General features: G+C 47.5%; 1 protein-coding gene across 8 annotated transcripts in view; it reads right to left on the reverse strand.

Annotated features, from left to right (window-relative positions):
* The window catches only part of NOL4L (nucleolar protein 4 like), a 130,467-nt gene that overhangs the window by 35,131 nt on the left and 76,313 nt on the right, over nt 1-19,023 (reverse strand). The window contains exon 1 of one of the 8 annotated variants that reach the window (XM_053394713.1): nt 18,664-18,732. The exons of 6 other annotated variants lie outside the window; for them this stretch is intronic. The gene's annotated coding sequence lies outside the window, so the exon portion shown is untranslated. Of the gene's footprint in view, nt 1-17,859; nt 18,083-18,663; nt 18,733-19,023 lie in introns of those variants that run through there. One more of the 8 variants, XM_053394712.1, reaches the window with a different exon arrangement.

The following is a 19,023-nucleotide window of genomic DNA, read 5'->3' on the forward strand; positions in this document are numbered from 1 at the left end:
CGGTATGCTTTTATTCTGCATGTTTTTTGTGTTCAAGTTTTTTCTATCAAAATATAAAAGCAATACAACCTACCTGCATTCTCCCACTCCCCACTCCTGGACCACTTTTTCTTAATTAGCAAAGAGATGTGTGCCTTTGGCATGCCTGCCTGATAGGGTTGCCATATTTCGAAGATCAAAAAAGAGGATGCGTTTGCCAACTTCTGCTTTTAACTACGGATCACTATGACAGCTCTACCCAGGAAAAAGAGGACATGTCCTGGAAAAAGAGGACATATGGCAACCCCTGTTTTTTATTGTTTGTGACAATAGTTACTCAAGAGTGTAGAGCCAACATGTTGGCTGGCAATGAAGATCTTCCCGTGGGGAGAAAATCACATATGGCCTGAAACCGGGTGGAGAGTAATTTCCATCTGCTCACCTTAAACAGTGGTCTAGAGAAGTGAGTCTCTCAGGCAAACGACCACAGAGAGAAAAGTAGCCTGACCACAGGCCCAGAGACAGGTGTGGTAGAAGATGGGGCCATAAAGAAATAATAGGCAATTGTGCCACAAGCCCCACCTGAAAGCTGCATGCTCACATAGCCAATTATTGTGGAAGTTGAAGCCCGATAACATTTAGAGGGCCAGAGGTTCGCCAGCCTTGGCCGAGAGGAGCCCAACACAGAAATGATATTAACAGGAAATGTGGAGAGAAGAGCAGCAAAGTAAAATTAGAAAATGCATATAAAATGCCCCCATTAAAATGCTATTAAAGTCCTATTTAACAAATTATTTTTACTGATGGTTATACTAATATTTAATGCTATTTCCAACTGCTCCAAGCACTTCACATACATTATCACAATGATCTTACAACAGCTCCATAAGACAGGCTGGCATTATTACCCCAATGCTGGTGGGAAGGGGGGGGGGGGAGAGAGAGAAGACAGTTCGCCTAAGGAGCCTCCCTAATTCATTCTCCCACTCCAGGCACTTGATCATGTGGGCTCTAGTCCATGAGAGTTTCTGCTGCAATAAATAAATATTTATATTCATTTGTTATATTTATCAATTCGTCGTGCAATGAGCCTCTAGGCAAGTGCCATACTAAGGCGCCACAGGAACTTGCTGTTTGAACAAACACAGTTTATTTCTATCCAGAAGCTTGCTTCTTCAGAAGCAGCAAACTTCCAAGAATCAGATGTTGGTGCTGAATACTGGAAAGTGATCCTCACCATAACGGCCCAGTAGCAAAAGTGGTCCACACTTTGGAAAGTTAAGTTGGTTGCCACAGCATGAAAAGCATCAAACAAACTTAACAAAAATGCACCTCTCTCTATGCGTAATGGTGAGCATCTGTGAGGCTCCCAGGTGCCTATACATGAGTATTTAAGGATGCACACTTGTCATTCACACTGCACTGCTCCCACAAATCCAGAGACTTGTTCAACTCTGGAGTTGAACAAAAGCAAAGGCAGCAGTTCATCCCACCCAAAAGTTGAGAGATGGTTTGTCTTGCCAAGTACAAACTGATATGGCGGGGAATCCCACTGCAGAGACTCCTCTGAAGTGAACAGGAGGTACATCCTTGCTTGCTTCCTGCATAGGCCAACAGACTTTGTGCAGGGGGTGTTTCTGGCAAATCGTGCCTTTTATCCTCTTATCTCCTGGTGCCACAGGTGGCAGGTGGCCGTTTGAGGGTGCTCCTGCTGGCCTGCCAGCTGAATAATACTACTCTGTCTAAGGGTTCTTATTTGCTGGAAGGGGAACAAACACACCCTCTCAAAGGTCGCAAAAAACTTTGCCTGGCATCTCCACGGCACTTCCTATGGAATTGATTGCATTCCTGTCTCCCACTCCCGCGGTCAAGAGGACATTCTCATGTGTGCACCCTCTTTCTCTCCTCTCCTCTCCCTCCCTCCTTCCTAACCTTCACTGTGCTTTAAGGCACAGGCCTTGGATGGCTTCCAGAGCCGGAAAGGTCAGCCACAAGATTTCAAAATCATCAGCGTCACCATAAAGGCAGTTAAGAGCCTGCATGAACGGAAAAGCAGAGGGACCCCTCCCTGAAAGACCCCTGCGGCAAGGGCTGACAGAGCAGGACTCGATGCGAGCCCCTGTTCCAAGGCATTTGCTTTAATGGGTTTTCTGTCTGCCTTTTTCCTCCTGAAATGATAGGCAGACCACATCCCTAGTAATGGGCTAGAGCCACTGGGCATATGAACACAGAGCTGTTGTTTTTTGCTCTGCTTAGCCTTGTTCTTTGAACAGCTTTTCAAAGGCAGCTCAGACCATCGCTGGGCCGCCTACCTCTGCAAATGAGCCTCAGACCAGATAATCCAGTGAGGATTTTGGGGAGGGCGTGGGAGCGGAACCCCCTTATCTCTTTTCAGCTTTTAGCATCTGGCAGCCAGGGGTATACAGCCTCTGCAGAGAAAGGCTGCGCTTCTGACAAACAAATCTATACTTCACTCATATATCTAACCTGTTTTTAAAAGCAGTTACTGGCTCTCTCAACATCCTGTGGCAATGAGTTCTATAGGCAAGGCAGAAAAAGATGTTGCTTGGACACCTTTTTTTAAAAAAAGGTTGGTCTTAGAACTTCTCAAACATTTTTTTTCAGACTACTGGAAAGCTAATGCCTAAGTATCTGCTGCTGCCTCCCTTAGAAAGCTGACTCCTCTCTTGTTGACATAAGTCATTCATATACGGGGAAAAGATGCTCTCTCCTGCTTGGCATCCACCTGCTGCTTATCAATTTCTGAAGAGCACCCAAAGGAACTGCAACTCGTAGGGAAGCATTTTCTCCCTACTTATGACTTTATAAACGTGGCTAACATAACACATTCATTGTTTCATTCATCTTTTATCCTGCAAAGACTGAATGGTGTCAAACTGTTCTTCATAAGGAAAAGTGCAACCCACCCATTCCGACCTGGACATTTTAGTTGCCCTTTTCCAACTCTATGATTCTATTCTATTCTATTCTATTCTATTCTATTCTATTCTATTCTATTCTATTCTATTCTATTTTTTATGAGTCTTCTTGTCTGCTTGGGAGCAACAACAAACTACACATACCATTTTAAAATGGAGATGCACCCTAGCAGGCTTATTCCTCATTTCCATCCATTCCCCAGCAATCCCTTCATTTTCAGTGTACCAGCCTGAAGCCAAAAAGTTATGAGGGTCTGGACCCTGGCCTCCCTTCCTCCCACAGGCCCCTGGAAAGCTGCTCTACCCCCTCCCTCCTTTCCCTCCCTCCTTATTTTTCTTGAGGACAAACATCTTCAGAACAGGCCTGAGTGCTCCCTCTTCCTCTTCCTGTCCTGCTGGCTGCAGACAGATCTGCTCACACAAGGCAGGAAGTGTGGCTTCATCCTGCCTCCTCCCCCAACCCCCCAAATCCCCACTGAGATGCGCCTTGCAGGGAGTTTCCTGGAATTTATGGCTTCTGCACAGCCTCAAGCCTGCCTGGCTTATAAAACGGGTTGCAGGACAAAACGGCCTAGAGAACCCCCTTGAAATTCAGATTTGCACAAGCCACAGGATGATCCACACGCTGAGATGTACCACGTGGGGTCTGTCACAAAGAACAGGAAGCACCCAGCAGACCCTGCTCGTCTTAAGTGTGCACCCCATTCTCCTTTGGCAAATGTACAAAAGGGGACGTACAACAATATGGAGACATGCAAGGGGAGATGTCAGCAGCCTGCCTTAGTACTGTGTGGCCAGGAGGTCCCGGTTCAAATCCCTGCTCAAAAGAAAAAGTGCCACAGCCTCAGTTGCTTGCCTGTAAAAAAACTGGGGAAGGTCAGGGCTATGTTTACGCAGCAGTTCAATGCAAGCACAAAATTCAGCTTCCAGAGAATCTCAGTTTAAAATTCAAGTTTCTACCCCTTATGGATGTGAAAATAGGTTTGGAACTGTGTGGCTAGTGCATGATGGAAACTCAAGGGGTCAGGTTTGGGAGCTGGACAAGATTTCCTGTGGTCAGGGATGGAGTTTCCATGCCTTGCAGGGCTCCTTCCCCCATGAGTCACAGAAGCAGAATAAATTAGGCAGAACAGGAGAATTTATACCAACAGGTCCAATTTACATAAGTTTATACAGGCTGCAGAATTCCACCTTTCTTTTTTAAGTGGAACGCACACCGTTCTGATAATAGTGATGCGTGTATTGCGGGCATGAAAAGATTTAAGGATGGCAGAGGATTCTCCATGTTGAATATGCAACAGAAATCCAAAATAAGGAAGAAAACAAGGCTTCTGCACCCTACTTGCTACCTATTCTAGTCTCTATAAAATAATCACATTTAAAATGCACACAGGGGGCAGACCAGCATATTTTCTCCACCTCTTTCACTACCAACACCACAAACCTCAGGAGCTTGAATTACTGTAACCATTTACACTGTGCCCATCGCTGCAGTATCTGGGACTTGCCCAGGTAGCTCTATTTACAGAACTGCCAAACTAGACGTGAGGGTGGCAAGCCCATGTGTCAGAAACCAGTTACCACTGAATTCCTAGTGGGAAACGAGTCAGCTAGAAAAGCAAGAGGGTGGGAGAGATGTGCAGAATATTTCTCCCACATCTCTCACTCCACACCCACCATGTTTCTCCTGGTAGGTCTCTGAGGCATCAGGCAATTCTCACCAAGGCAAAAATATCAGGGGGAATGTGACTTTGGTAGTTAAGTGTGGGGGGTGGGGAGGCATTTGACACACACAACCACCCCACCTGTGCCACACTTTAGAGTGCCTCACTGATTCACTACTGTTCTCTAAGAATTCAGCACAATCCGCATTCTGACATATAGTACATGCAGCTGTTAATGTGTAGTGTGGTCCTAAGTGAGCAGCTCTTACAGCAATCCCAAAATCAACACTCTCAAAATCCTCAGAGTGACACCCTGGCCAATCATAATCTTTCTGCCTAACCTACCTCATAGGATTGTCACAAGCACAACAATTTTAATTTTGGATAGCCTTTTGGCCAAAGATGGCCCCCCAAAGCAGCTCACAGTAGATCAATTCATGGAGGCAAGTGGGAAGCATATAAGCTACCCATAGCTCCCAAGAGGAAGGTTGGAATAAACATGCAGCATACAGCCACAAATAAAAATAACGTCAGTCAGCATAGATCCCTACAGCACCTTCCACCATGGGGCACAAACAGTTGACTTTCCGCACTCACTCTTATGTGTCCAGGTTGGGAGAGAAGAGGGAACTCATTTTCCATGGGATTCTTCTTACACATAGATTAGAAATGTCTAAAGTAACACAGAGCTCTCACTTCTAGTTCCCTTTTCAAAGCTGAATTTGTGTGGTGTGGGCAGAACCATGAGACAGATGGAGACACCCTCTGTATCCTTGGAACGAGGAACCTGTGGCCCTCCGGGACTTGTTGGACAACATCACCAGCATGCCACACATCAGCACTGGGGACCACACACTTGAGATGGGAGAGTTTTGACCATCTGGGTTCTACCATGACCAGCAACCTCTCCATCTGTGCTGAGCTGCACAAGTGTATTGGCAAGGCAGCAATGGCTCACCTCTCCAGAAGGGTATTGGAAAATGGGATGCTAATGACCAATACAAAGATTAAGGTCTACCAGGTATGCGTGTTAAGTGTGCTGCTTTATGGAAGTGAGTCGTGGGCAACCTACAGCCACAAGGAGCAATGCCTCAATGCCTTCCACTTGTGCTGCCTCAGGAAGATTTTGGGCATTGCATGGCGGGACAGAGTCTCAAACAAAGACATGCTCTCCCATGACCACAATCCAAGTATGTTCACACTCCTGTTTCAGCGATGTCTACACTGGTTTGATCACGGCCACAGAACGGAAGATTGAAGGATACCCAAGGACATGCTCTATGGGGAGCCGGCTTCAGGCACCAGGCCTGTTGGCAGACAAACTCTGTGTTACAAAGATGTCTGCAAATGAGTTGTGGAGGCTGGCAACACCAACCTCGCTGTGTGAGAATTCCTTGCAGACAACTGGAGTGCCTGGAGACAGATACTCAGGTCATGTATCCACAGCAGTGACCAGAGGAAGAATGACCACTGGGAGGGACGCAGAGAAGCAGCACCATGGTGCATCTACAGCAACACAACCAGACTCCTTCATCTACCCCAGCTGCAACCAAACATGTCTATCTCCTATTGGTCTCTACCACAGAAGGCCCTGCAACCTTCCAACAGTTTGACTTCATCCCCAAAGGTGCAGTTCTCCATTGTCTCCCGAGACAAATGGATGCCAGCCAGAATAATCATTCTCTGGCTACAGTGGCTGTGGGAGGCCACAGGTTCCCCACTGCTGATGTACCTCAGGTGGGGAGCTAAAGGCCATTAGCAAAAGGCCACGCACCCCGAGGTCATGGGGTGCCCTTAGCTGTTCTTATCTACCAAGTCACTCCAGATTGTCCAAGTTAGGGAGTGTGTGGAAAGCAGATTCATCCAAAAGTTTCTCCTATGGCTCTGACTGCACAGGAGTTCCTACTGATCACAGTCAATCATAAAGCATTTGGACAGCACTTCTGTGTTTGAAGAAATTTACACACACACACACACACAGAGAGAGAGAGAGAGAGAGAGAGAGAGAGAGAGAGAGAGAGAGAGAGAGAGAGATTTTCCTGCAGGAAAATGTTACAGTGTATCTTGGGGGGAGGGGGAGTGTTACCTGGGCCTTAGCATCAAAGAAAAGCATCTCCACTCTGACAGATCTAGCTTCACAAACAACTTTTAGGTAATTATTTTTTCAAATTTTAACATTTAAGAAGTGCAGACTGCATGCAAGTAAATGGCTTCTCCAAGCAATTCAGTATTTGCTCTGGCCTGGGAGGAAGCAGTTCAAGCAGTCCTCCTTTACCCTGCAATATTAACAATATTGCTCTTGTAAGCTACTCTCCCTCCCTGCCTCTCTGCACAGCCTTCCAAGCTGCAATAGGGGTATAACAGTGAACTTTACGGCACTAATTGCTCTTCCATTCAAGGTGTTTTGTCTGGGTTTCTTTCCTTTCACATTTTAAGGACTCTTCCCACCTCCCTGGAAAGTATATATATTAGAGTTGTTATACATGACTCTCTCAGCCCATAATACGGGGATAAAAACAACAAACTGCACAGCAGGGTTTTTGTATGCTACTCTCTGCTTCAGTCTAACCTCAACCTGCAACAGGGGTGAAATACAGTGGTACCTCGGGTTAAGTACTTAATTCGTTCCGGAGGTCCGTTCTTAACCTGAAACTGTTCTTAACCTGAAACTGTTCTTAACCTGAAGCACCACTTTAGCTAATGGGGCCTCCTGCTGCTGCTGCCGCCGCGCCACCGAAGCACGATTTTTGTTCTTATCCTGAAGCAAAGTTCTTAACCAGAAGCACTATTTCTGGATTAGCGGAGTCTGTAACCTGAAGCGTATGTAACCCGAGGTACCACTGTACCTCTAGACAACATTGCAGGCTTGCCTGTTCTGAGGGAGGTTCAGAAGGTAGTGATGAGGGAAGGGGCCTTTTCAGTTGTGGCTCTCTGCTTGCGGAATGCTCCCCCAGCAAGGTCCACCTTGCTGGGGGAGTCATTATTAACAACTTTTCAACACCAAGTAAAAATCTCTCTTCCCCAGGCATTTGTCAGATTATGATAAATGTTCTCTGCTAACTGTTTTCTATAATTCATTCTTGTTGTTTTGACACAATGTCTGCTGATACCTCTCTCTCTTGTGCATGGGGCTGTAGCTCCACAAGCACGGGAACGCTCAAATCACTACATGACATTTATATAGCACTTTTGAGTGCTCTGCACACTTCAAATATACTGCCTTGTTTTAATCCTTATAGTGATTCTAAATGGGACGTCAGTTCTTATCCCCATACTGAATATGCAGAGGGCTCAGGCTGAGAAAAAGAATCTTTCAAGTATGTTTGAACAGGAGACGTCGCAATTCCCCAACTTGGTCCCTGTATCAGTCTCCCCAAAAAGGAAGAGTAGTATCTTACAAGACATCCCCGGGCAATTACTCCACCAGGAAGAGTGTACAGTCTGCACTTGTGGACAAGCAGATGGGCAGAGACTAGCCTGGGCTCAAGTTGTGTAGTTTGTCCAGAGTGTGGACCACAGGCTCATAAGATGTGCCTCATAAGTGCAAATAAAGATTGGGTGCAGGTGTGTCCTGGGAATTCCAGGTCTTCTCAACTATGCAAAGACATGCTAAAATTCCAGGTGGAGGGTTAAACTTCACCAACTGGAAGAATCCCAGGGGCCTGTGCACTGCCTCTCAGTCTGTCGAGGAACATATGTCACAGCTTGGTCACCCTGTCTCCTCAATAACATCACAGAAACAGAGCCCTGTCCCAGGGACTTGAACTTATGCAACCTGCTCTTAGAGGCCTCCAAGTGAGAGAGACACACCACTGTGCCTCAAGGCAACCACCAATCTGGCAGCTACAGAGTTTTCCTAACATACAGATTAAATATTTTCCCTTGCAGTTTCTGCCAAAGAGTTCTCATCTTATCCACAGGAGAAAAGGAGAACAATCACATGTTTATCCTCAGTGACATCCCCTCCGCACACTGGACCCTATTCTCACAACCCTTTCTGCACACGGCAACTGCATCCTTTGGCTACGTTGAGCCCCTTCAGCCTTGCTACCATGCACACAAATCTTGTCATATAAAATTCTGAGGCCATGAACTTAACCCAGGTGGCAATGGGATCCTAACAACTTTTGCCCACTTCAAGTTGTATTTTTGGCATCCATAGGAATAGCTCAGTATGTGGCGGCGCAGCTAAAGGCCTGCATATCCCATGCAGAAAGTATTATGGGAACAGGCTGCAGTCATTTCCAAGCTAAGTGAACCCATTACCACCTGCTGCATGTGTGTTCGCCCCACCCCCAATCTAGTCTCAGTGCTTCCAATGGTTTCTCTTGCTCTGCTTTGGATTATTGCCTGCCCCTCCCTTGCCCTTCTTGATAAGTGGAGTGATCCAGGTTCAGCACAGTAAGGCTGCACGCATGCTGACTAGGCTAGAGAACACGCACTTCCTCCCGTGCCTGCTTCCTTTCTTATTTCTTAAAGTAACTCAGTTCAGAGGTGGCTTCCTTGCCAGCAGCATCACTGTGCTGACTCACTAACTTTTCATCAACCGTTTCTGTGGCCCTTCCTGACATACAGACAACCTAGTTTGCACAAATCAGGTAGCCTAGCCTGCAGTAAAGTACTTTCCCTCTCGCTTAAGTTTACGAGACACCAGAGTTGTCCTGCTCCTTCCTCTGTTCAGCCCGCATTTGCAATTTGCTGAGACTTGCCTTCTCTCTAGATTTGGTGCCCTCTGTTGCAAATACTTAATGCTGGAACCTGGGAGTCAAAACATTTCAGAAGGGGCCATAGCTCAACGGCAGGGCTCACTTTACATGGAGGTCCAATCCCCACACAACTCTAGCTAGAAGGCTCAGGTGGCAGGTGATGGGAGCGGACCCTACTGGTGACTCTGGCGAGGAGCTACCACTCAGAGTAAGCAGCACAGGGCTAGATGCAGCAGTAGCCTGCTTCAATATAAGACATTTCAAATATTCATTTCCGCCCATTCAACTTTGGTATATCTGCAAACACTTATTTTTTATTCATTCATGCCACATTTTTAGTCTACCCAAACTGAGGGCTTGTACTGGGTAAAGGCATAACTCAAGCGGGAAAAGTGTAATGGAATACAAGTCTAATATGCATCCTTGGCTAGACCCACCCCACAATTCATTTTAGCCAAACTACTGACAGCCAGCCCAAGCAGCGAAGGCATCCAAAGCTCCCAGGAAATGTTGCACAGCTGAGAAACGAGCCACCAGAACCAACTCTTCTTGGTGGTTTTTGCAAGCAGCCTGTCATTACCAGCTAAGCTCTGCATTTGCCAAGAATCTCACCAGGGTGCCTTGTCATAACCAGTAAGAGCCCACACTGGGAGGATTCCTTGCAAAGCCCTTTCTGTGCCAGCCACAATTGCCATCTCTGTCCTCTTTATGCCACATGGATTCCTGTGATAAGAGGTCCTGCCAGACAGGTCCCAATGTCAGCAGCATCTCCTGGCAGCTTTTTGTTAATGATGGCACAGCCAAACAGCAACTCCCTGCATTGCTGACTTGCTACTAAACCAAGCACAAGGTGAGCAATGCATGTCCCCCCTTTTCAAGGCTTGTAATTCTGCTCCCACCATGCATATAATGTGGCCTGCGCTGGACTCAAAATCACAGAAGCCTGTGTGGTATGAACAGGGAGACCCATGTGAGATAAAGCCAGGAGCGCATGCAGATTTCGGGGTTGAAAGAACATCAGCTATATACATCCGCGGCCCTTTGAATCTCCCACATAGAGAAGTATAGCTTTACCTTGCCTGTACAGAGAAACATACAAACAGCATCCTCTGTACCGAAGCATTAAGCTGAAAAAATCAGAAAATATATAAGTGTAGGAAGCAGTATACTTAGAAGGAGCTCGGCAGATTATCCAGAACAGTCCTCTCACCCCCCAAATCCCAAGAAAGGACATCCTTCATTTAACCTTCCTTGGCAGATCCAGGGACCAACATTCTATTGATATTTCCCAGCCTCTCAGATGCACATTCCAATGGAATGGCTCTTGCAGTTTAGAAGGTGCTTCCTAATAGGTTGCCAGATTCAACCTCCCTGCAGGCTTTTATTTAAAGACTTGGAATTAAGCCCACAAAAGTTTCCAGCTCGCATTATTTTTATTTACTAGCCACTTGCCCAAACATGCCTGCATTAGACATTTGTAGCATGTCATCGTCTTCAAATAAATAAAAAAGACCAGATCTCTTGCCACAAACAGAATTTTCCCTTCCTGATTGTCTAGAGCCACTCTTGCTCATCCCGGGTAGCCAGACATAAAGCTTTTCACTACCTTGTTTAAAACCTTTGCTCCTTCTCTCATCCACAGCAGATAAGTGAACATGAGCCACATTCTCTTCTCCACCCCAATCAGAAATCTTATAGCCTTCTGAATAACTGAAAATTCCCTGCAAATGCCCACCACCACCCCAAAAACAAATGAGCAGCTGGATTTCCCTTTCGGTTCTGAGAATTCCACCTTCATCAGTTCACAAGACCAACCTTCCCAGTGCACCACGTTCCACTCTTCTTTTGCGCAGTCACTGTGGCCCTTGAAACTACAGGGTGACCCAAGAATCCAATGTTTTGGGCTCCTTCACAAGAACAAATTCCATCTGGTTTTCCACAACATGAGGCCAGGAGAGGCGTTTTGGGGGGTGTTTTGGAGGGCAGTTGCTTTCTGTCATGTGCACCAGTCCATTCTACCTAGCTGCCCAGTCACAAATTCCACTCAATCCAACCGGCACCCCCTCCACTTCCTTTCAGCCTGAGAGCTCTTTTCCTTTCCTCCCTGAGTTCTCAGGAGCTTTCTCTCTGCTAATCTCTTCTTTCTTGTAAACAAACTACAAATGAAACTTTCATTATGAAAAAGAGCACAAATCCATTACCACGGTCCCTCTCCGGGCTGGGCTCCTCAGCAGCCAACCATGCCATGCCAGGGGTGACACCGGTGAAAGCGACAGCAGCTGCCCTAATCAGCCAGCACAATCTTTGCCTGGCCTCTCCTGGCCTAACCTTCCTCACCCTCCCCTCTCCTCTGGCTCCCTCCCCACCCCATTCCCCCGCCCAACACTTCCAGCTCACAGGAGCACCCTGCAGTAAAGTTCCACCGATTAGGGTCACGGAATATTGACTCAGCTCCTTTACCGAAAGAGCAACCAAACCCCTGCCAGGTACGTTCATAAGGCAACACCCAGAGAAAGGAGTGGAGTCCAAAGACAGGCGCACGCACATACCTTCCACCTGCTCCACTATTCACACTAGACTGATATCCCCATCATGTCCCACCTGGATAAAAGAAAAAAGGCACCGGTCTGCAATACATTGCATTTCTGTTGACACCCGGCCACCAACCTGGCCCCTCAGCATGGAAAAGAGCTTTGTAAACATCTGTTAAGTCTTCCAGCTTCCCTGATGGCACAAAAAAACAGGGAGGGGAGGGGATACTGGCAGTGAGAAGGAGCACATTCTTCCATTCTACTTTTTCTTTCTTTCTAGCCTCCAACTGGAACCTCTTCCATTTTTCTCTGGAATACAGACACCCCACAGAAACCACCTTCAGTGACACAATTTTGTTCCAGAGCTCACCATGTAACCCTGCCTGGTAAACATAAGAAGCGAGTGCTATCAATAACCTGGTTCTTTTACAGCCAGGGTCAATTTTCCTGGGCTGGGCTTATGTTATGCGTGATCCCAAACTCAGGAACACCCGGTCCACCTCCTCCTTCACACCCCAATATTCCTCACAACACTCTACTCTCTTTTTGGATGCAAACAACCCATTTATTGCCCATTTTGCCATCAACGCAATAGTCCTCCCAAACTATAGAGACTGCCAGGCGAAAGAGGTGTGCCACACTAAGAGCTTCCCATTAGTAGAGCCTTGCCAGAGTCCTCTACACCCACACAGGTCAGCAGGACTGGCGAGGGTGGCAGCACCAGTGAAGCTGGGCTCAGACTTTCTCCGCACTGCTGCACCTCCACTCGAAAAGTATTCGCGCAAAGATCCAAAGAGCTGCTTTAGGTACAGCCAAGAGCTTTGACACGCTCTGTGGGATTTCGAGTTTTTTGCTCTGAACAAGATCAGAGATGCAAAATGCTTCCTTTGAGTGGGAAAGGAGGGAGGGGTCTGCGGGGAGAGATGCTTTTCAAGGGAAGCGTGGTCCTGTTTTTAAATACGTACCCCTTTGCTTTGCAGGATATATATTGTCCTTTATGTACAGAGAGCCCGAGTGTCACCCCCCCCCCCACTGGAACAGTTTGCTGTGGTTGTAGCCAGCAAAAGGCCCACCAAGTGTGTCAGGCTGTGTCCATGCATTCGAGATGGAAAGGACACTGGCATGCGCAGAGGGAAGCAGAGTGCCGGGACTTGTTCTTCAAGACCTGCTCCTGCTGCCCCCACTCTCCTTCAAACATGGCCTCTGAGCCCAGAGGAGCAGGAGAGGAATCCTCACACCCCAGGGACGGTGATCCCTCTCCCACTTCTTGCCGCTGACCCCTGGGGCTTGGTGGGTGAACCAAGCAGAAAACTTCCCCTTCCTCACAACATGCCTTCAGAAAAAAAAAAAAAAAGGAGAGATGTCTGCTCCCTCTCCAAGGCTCCCTGTTGTCAAAAGCAGGTGTGGGGAGAATCTGGCCCCACTACAGCAGAGAGGCTGTGCTTTTATTTCCCCCCACAGGAATGAACAGCAGCCATTCCTCTATCCAGAGTTTAACTAGCAAAACGAGTGCATCAGTGTTACCTGTGACCTATGTGGTTGTGCTCCACCTTGATATCATCCATGGTGAAGGGCAGGATGATATAAAATTTATAAATAAGGAGTGTACTTGAGAAGGGGACTAAGCCTGCACCCCAGCCATTGGGAAGCAATCCTGCCCTTTCACTGGACAGCCTCACCTCTTCAACCAGGGGTGGAGAACGGCCTCCATACCCCATGAGCCAACACTGACAGGTGGGTGGGGCTACCCACCTGTCAATCATCTGACATCATGACATCAGGTGACTGGCAGGTAAGCAGTCCCAACCGCCTGTCAAGGTTGACCCCACAGGGTGGGTGAAGCAGCTACCAGCAGGATTAAAGTCTCCACTCACTAGCTGATGAGAGGAAGGTTCAATCCTGCTGGGTCTACTTCACTAGCATTTCCCACAAGAAAAGAGCTGGTGAAGTAAGACCCAGCAGGACTGCACCCTACTGAAGCAACCCAGTGTTGGTCAGGTGGATGTGGTTTGGGGGAAATGGCCTTGTGGCCAAACAGGACCTCTGAGTACCCCTGAGTTCTGTTTCTTGGTCACCCTGGAATGTTGGGTAGTGGATTTTATTTATATGATGATGATACTGAGCATTTATATGGTGTTTTCCAGTTTCCAAAGCTGCTCACATGCATTATCCAGCAATGTTTACTTCATCTCTGAGGTGAGCAGGTATCATTAGTGTTTTACATATAGTGGGTTGACACTGCGAGGTCCAAATTGGATGCGAAACTAAGGCTGTAATCCTGTACCCACCTTCACTTGGGAATGAGCCCCACGGTATCTAATGGGAATTAATTCTGAGTGTACATGCATAGGTTTGTGCTGTAACTGTGTCACTTACTGGTTTTTAAAATTAATAATAATAATAATAATAATAGCAGATGTGATGAGATTTTCATGTGGAAGGAAGATTTAACCCTCCCCTCCATTGCACTGGTCCAGGTGAGGAAAGGGGTGCTAGGTCTTAGGAAGTTTGTGTCAGAGGCAATATTTGAACCAGGAATGTCCTGGTCCACAGCTGAGTCTCTTAACCATTACGCTACTCAGCTCTCTTGTGTATCCATTTCATTTATAAAACGTATTAGTCACTTTCCCTAAAAATAGGCCAAAGCAACACATAGTGTTGAAAACTTTAAAACTAAGTTACTCGTGCCCCTGACAGCGGTCCAATTTTTTAAGAAAAAGGGATGGGGAAACTGTGAAAATTGGTGACTCAGCAGCCATGCGTAAGATCTGATTATTTAGAAAACTATTCTAAAACCACATGAGAGATGAGGGGTGGGATGTGAGTCCAATAATGTTGTGATAATATATTCCAACCTCTTCTGTAAGGTACTCATTTTATTGTTGTTGTTGTTTTAAAACACAAATTAACAAGGACAGAACAGCACAAAGTAGCACTAAACAGAGGGACAGTGAGCAGACAGAAGGAATATTTCATCTAAGCAGTAACAACCACCTCTTCTCCAAGTTATCAAGCATTAAACACAGTCTTGTGAGCATGTCTAGAAGATACTGAGCCACATTTAACCATGGCATAACTACTTCAGTCCACAGAAAAGTGCATTCGATAGAAAGGGAAATTCTTTTGACTCCAAGCACTGGGGGCTGTTACACCAGCCAGCCGATATTGCACCTGGAAGCCTAGAAGCCTGATGGCATCACCAATGAAGCCCAGTGGCCATACCCAAAGACCACACAAAAGGACAAAGAATGCTACCTGCTTTTACACTATACAAATCACATGCAGCAAAAGCCTTTCTGACAGGTTGGCTAATGTGTGCTGCTCTTCACAGCAAGCCCTACTCTCATCATTATCCATTGCATGAAACTGTACCCCTCTTGGGTGTAACAGAGGAGAATCTGCTCAGGAACACTGTACCAGCTAAGACATTAAAATATAAGAAATGGAGCTGGAAGCATTACTTGATTAATCAATTATAATACATTAGCTGCAGATGTATTTTAATCAGAGCTGTCAGCCCTGAAAGAATGTTCAGTGCTGATAGTCTCTTTTGGGGGGAGCATACAAGCCATGCATTAAAAGGATTTTGAAAACAATACATGATATGCCTTTTATTTATTGTAAAGGAATAATCACTTTCATTGAACAATATGCTCAAAATACCACCTACATTGAGACAGAGGTAATTGTTGTAATCAGCTTAACATTAACGGTTGATTAATTACTTAAAAACATTATAAGGAAATTTGACTAACACCTCTTGATCCTGAACACTTTTACTTGAGAAAAAGACATATTCATTGCAATTCAACTTATTTCCAAATTGTACTTACAGGGCAATGCTATACATGTCTACTCAGGAGTAATTCCCATTAAGTTCAATGAGACTTACTCCCGGGTAAGTATATACAGGAATCCAAATATATAGATTTCATATGGGCATACTTGATATTTGCTAGATTCCCTATCATCCTCAATTCCTGTCCTTTTCCAGATCAGAAAGAGACAGATATTTAAACATGAAAAGTATTCCATATGTCACTGCTCGAAGCAAAAAAGGAGCAAACTCTACAGAAAAAAGGTTTCCAAATTTCTGCCTCCAGGCATATTTAAAACACTGTTGGGGGGGGGGAGGGAACAGGGCTGCAAGCCACGCCAGGGGAAACTGCTGTCAGACAGGCTTTCAAAACTGCCCTTCCTGAAGCTCGAAGGCTTTGCTTAGCCTTCAGCAGAACTGGCACCCAGTTCCAAAGTCCATTAGAGCCAAGAAATATGGATTCATTTTATTTGAATTGCTAACCTGTTCACACCCCTCAAGCTCAGGACAGATTGAAACATTTAAAAATGGTTGAAAAGCAGGCAAATTATCCACACTCTTCAGTATTAAACGAAAAGATGGCACAATACAACCCAAAGTGGCTCATGTTTTGACATGCCACATGGGGAAGGAAATCCCACAGATAGCAGGAAGCGACTCAAAATACCTCTTTATACGTCTTCCTGCACAAACTTGGTTCCCGAGAGGAAATAATCAAGTGAGTATTTGGGGGAGGTCTAAAAAATTGTGAGGTTATCAATAAAATCCTCGGAGTTACACACCCAGGTGCCATGAAAATCCATCTAGGTCTAGGACTAGCCAAGGCTCAAGTTCCTGCTCTGCCATGGGCTCAACAGTATCAATCTCAACAGAAAAATGGGAGCACAATGAGAGTTGTAGCTTTGGGGGTGGGGCTCACTTTTTTTTTTTGCCCCAGGTGAACCCCATAAGGGGCGCCATTGAGGCGGTGGGGGGTGCCAAACGGCATCTTTGACCCAGGTAAAATAACGCTTAGTTTCGGCCCTGGCAAAGAATATGAAATCTCAATGTGGGCACTAAAAAAAAGTCTTCTAACTTGAAATGACATGTTCTGGAGTAAACAAGTGAATAAGAAAACTTTGCACACTTTGCTAGGGAAAACTTTGCACACTTTGCTGGTGAATATCTGAGCGATAAAACATGAACAGTATTTGGCACTGTAGATGAGGGACTTGTTGAACTCAAACAGGCACTGGATTCAATATTACAGAGGAAAGGATACCAAGATTCATTTAAAGCAGAAGAGGAAAATAGGCATTTGACAGTTACCACCTACCCTACCTTAATGGAAATGTTCCCTACCATCCCATCCAAACTCTCCCCTTTGCCCAACCTATACCCTGCCAACACTTCACTGTCTGTTCCACCAAATATTAAGGGAAGTGACATTACTGCCAAGAAACTATTAGCATGTGACGCCTGTTCCATTGTTCCTCCACCCAGCTGGGGAGAAAAAACACAGGAAGTAAATAGCAGACCTGAGAAAGGGTTTGCAAAAACAGAGCCAGAAATATTTCCCATTAAGAAAAGTACTCTTCCCAACTCAGCATCAAGGCTTGCTTTTGAAAAGCCTTCACCTTACCCACAGATACACTCATTCCTGGGGACTTTTCGCCTTCCTTTTCTGCACCAACCCTTCTCTCCCACCCACCCCCCACCCCAAGCTCAGGCAGGCAAATCTTGACGGAGTGTTTGCAACGAGCTGGTGCCCGGAGGTTGCTGCCTGAAGCAGGGATTGACCCATAAAGCCCAGCTTTACCTCCGGGGAGAAATCTATTTCCAGTCCAATCCACCCACCCCCACCCAAAAGGGGAGGAAGAGCTGGAGGAGGAGGAGCGCCATGGCAGAGAGAGAGAGAGAGAGAGAGAGAGAGAGAGAGAGAGAGAGAGAGAGAGAGAGACCCCCGCCCCTCCTACTCTCCAGGTGGAAAGGAGATGATGGAGGGAAGGCTAGGGAAGGGAAGGGGGGTGTCTCTCCCTGCGCCTAGGGTGGGAAAGGGAAAATCGATGCTGGAGAGAAGGAGAAGCAGCTCCCTGGGCGAATTGATGGGTCTGGAGCTCCCCATTGATCTGCCTTCGCCGCCGCCTCTCCCCACTTTCTTCTTTCTGCGCTTTTGTGCTCTTCCGGGGAGGGGAAGATGCTGGCGAGGGAAGGGAAAGGAGGAGAAGGGAAGGACGCGCTAACCTTAACCTTTCTCCAGGCATCGGGCTCATTAGAGACGCTAATGAGAGGCCGCTCGGAGGGCGGCGGCGGGGGGGGGGAGTTGTCTCTAGGTGCTGAAGAGGGGAAGACGAGGCCGAGGCGGTTCGGTTCGGGTAGCTGTCTGGGAAGGAGGGTCGGTAGGTAGAGGAGTCGTGGGGGCCAGTCTGGAATCAGAACGCACGAGGGAGTTTTCAAAAACGGCGAGATTCCGCCCCTCCTCCCTCGAGCCAACGGGACCCCGGCTCGCCGGCCCCGATCCACGCATTACCAGCCTCCCAACTCCGGGCGCCGCGTCTGACTCCCCGGCTGGCTGCGCGCAGATTCCGCGCGAGGCCACCCACCCACCCGCTCCCCTCACCCCGGCCAAAACGCCAGCAAACTGTCAGGCGATCCCTGCCCGACACGCAGCACTTTGTAACTACTTTTCACACGCGCGCGCACAAACCCAGCGCCCTGCTCTTGCGCGCACAAGAAGGAGAAATGCGGCGTTACTACAAACTCATTCACTTCGCAGCTGCCCACGTTCCAGTGGGACAGGTCACAGGAGTGCGTCTGCAAAAGGAACTCTCCAGCAACTGTTGTAACACTCGTCGGATAAGTTCCCGGGTGTGCATCCACACATGCACACACCCCTCACTCCCACCCTGTAAAGTCCTCGCAACTTCCTTCCTGGAGACGGGCCCCAGGCCGTCCTCCATTGTATCTACCCGTAGTACACGGAGCAGCCGCCCACCACCAGGTCCTCCTCCCCTGCCCTCCTCCGTGTACACACAGAGCCCGAGCAACCTGTCAACAATCGCAGGGCGCGCGGCTGCTCCTTCACGAGTTCAGTCCGGCATTCACACGCCCCCTGTCCCCTTCCGCCTCCACGCGCCTCCCATCCCTCCCCCCCGCCCTGCCAGGCATCGCTGAACACTCTTCTTCCACCTCTTGCCGTTGACCCCCCCCCCACGGATTCTCCCCCCCCCCGTGCATTCCAAGCGCAGAGTGTATGCGGCCCGTTGGCTAACTCCAAACGGACACCCCCCCTCCCCGTTCCTTGAGCGCGCTCCTCTCTCCGCGTCCCCACCCCGCAGCCGCGGCTCTTCCTCCTCCACTCCCCCATCCGAGGATCCCGAGGAATTCCTATAGTGGCAAGCAAACAAA

This window comes from Podarcis raffonei, chromosome 6 (genome assembly GCF_027172205.1).
Source record: "Podarcis raffonei isolate rPodRaf1 chromosome 6, rPodRaf1.pri, whole genome shotgun sequence".
Taxonomy (NCBI): Eukaryota; Metazoa; Chordata; class Lepidosauria; order Squamata; family Lacertidae; genus Podarcis; species Podarcis raffonei.